Below are 1,854 nucleotides of genomic sequence, written 5' to 3'. Positions count from 1 at the left end.
GAGAAACTCGAGGCGGGGCTTATAATATATATATATATATATATATATATATATATATATATATATATATATATATATATATGTATGTATGTATGTATATGTATGTATGTATGTATATATGTATGTATATATGTATGTATATGTATATGTATGTATGTAAATGAATAAATATTTGTAATATTGAAATTTAGTTTTTTATAAATTATATTTCCCCGTTATACTATTTTCTTTCCCTACAAAATATTATTAAAATTATTAAGATTTGTTGCATTTTTTCAATACAATTTATTTAAAATTTCTTTAAAGTTAATAGATATTTTTAAATACATATATAGAAAAAATTCTGGTAAATAATTGGATCCTTTAAATTTTTAGGGAGAATCCCTATTCTGATTTCAATAGTGCGACATTATGACCTCAACCGGAGACAAAGTTTCACATCTCTACTTGTGTCGTAGTTATACATTTACAATTGTGCGCCTTGACACGTTCATGACAAGGCTTAACAGAAACTCAAGTCATGTTTACATTTTTCGTCGAGGTTTGTGTCTTTGTTGGACTTTAGGCAAGGTTTTCATCTACCAACCAAACGCAACTCATACAGAATCTAAGTGTGTTCATCCATACATGTCTGTGCATGTATGTTTAATTGTCATTTTGTCTAAGTTAAGTTCTTTTGTTTGACTTTGTCTCTTCTATAGCCTAAAGTCTTTCATATGCAGCATCGCACCTTATATCGTTGTTATTTTGTCACCTAGGTTCCCAACAACTTGGGGCACGTATCTCAATGTCATTCTAAGTATTGGAATGTCATTGGTCCTTGCTGCTTGTTTGGGCATGCTTATTGAGAACTAATCTCATGAGTCGATTATATTGTCAAAGCATCGAACATCCATTCATCCTAGTTCTACTTAGACATAAATCCATTTAATGTCAATGTTGAGTCACTCATGGCTACCATATCAAATAGTAAGTGCATTTATCAACCTCCGACATATGGGTTGGGGCGCAATGTCGCACAACATGTGCACTTCGATACCATCTTTGAAAATATCTCTTTTTGAAGAAAGATGCCTAAGACACTTGTCGACAACGCTCGTCCATATTATGATACCCGTATGTGTCATATGGTAGCTAAATCCGACCATGAAACTACTAGATTTATTTATTTATTATTATTATTATTATTACTTTTTTTAAGATTTAAGGTAATATTGAACATAAAAGTATTTTTTTTATTAATTAATCCTTGAAATAAACTCTAAGCCGAGAGACTAAAATGTTTCCCCGGTTCCCCTTCTCACCCCTTGCGGAAGGAACCCAGTTTTTTCCATGTCCGAAGGTCAATTTTCAGTTCAATTTCCCAACTCGACGTGGGATCTTTAGTCCATTTCAGGGATGAGGGACCTATTCACCTTCACTCTGCGCAGAGTTGAAATCCCCAAGAACGCTCCGACGGACTGCGATTTGAGAGAAAGAACAGCCAAATCCGCATCCATATCTTCCCATATTCTTTACCTCCTTCTGTTCGTTAATTCTCTTCGTCTCTCTTCATCAGGTATGTTAAAAGAGAAGGGGCTATCAATTTTTTGATTCAATGTTTTCTTATTGCTCGTTGATTATGAATGCCGATCAGTCTTGACGTGTTTAAGTAATGTTACTAATGCATTTGGATTACTTCCGATTTCTTATTCTGCATGGCTTATTGGTAGCGGGTACATTATTTGAAGCAATTAGACGCCGTTTTGCTACTTTATGTTCAATTTTTTTTGTTTTCACCACCGAATGTTTTGTTGTACGTGCTGTGTATGCTTGGATGTTGGTTTTTTTTTTTTTTTTTTTTTTTTTTTTTCC

At 33.1% G+C, this 1,854-nt stretch overlaps 1 long non-coding RNA gene across 2 annotated transcripts in view; it reads left to right on the top strand.

Moving 5' to 3' along the window:
- Nucleotides 1–1,302: 1,302 nt before the first annotated feature.
- LOC111481942 overlaps nucleotides 1,303–1,854 on the top strand; it is a 5,622-nt gene continuing 5,070 nt past the window's right edge. For both annotated transcript variants that reach the window (XR_002718125.1, XR_002718124.1), the window contains exon 1: nucleotides 1,303–1,558. This is a non-coding gene — a long non-coding RNA (uncharacterized LOC111481942). The remainder of the gene's footprint in view (nucleotides 1,559–1,854) is intronic.

Source organism: Cucurbita maxima, unplaced genomic scaffold, assembly GCF_002738345.1.
Source record: "Cucurbita maxima cultivar Rimu unplaced genomic scaffold, Cmax_1.0 Cma_Scf00007, whole genome shotgun sequence".
Classification (NCBI taxonomy): Eukaryota; Viridiplantae; Streptophyta; class Magnoliopsida; order Cucurbitales; family Cucurbitaceae; genus Cucurbita; species Cucurbita maxima.
This window is presented reverse-complemented; position numbering and strand designations above follow the sequence as displayed.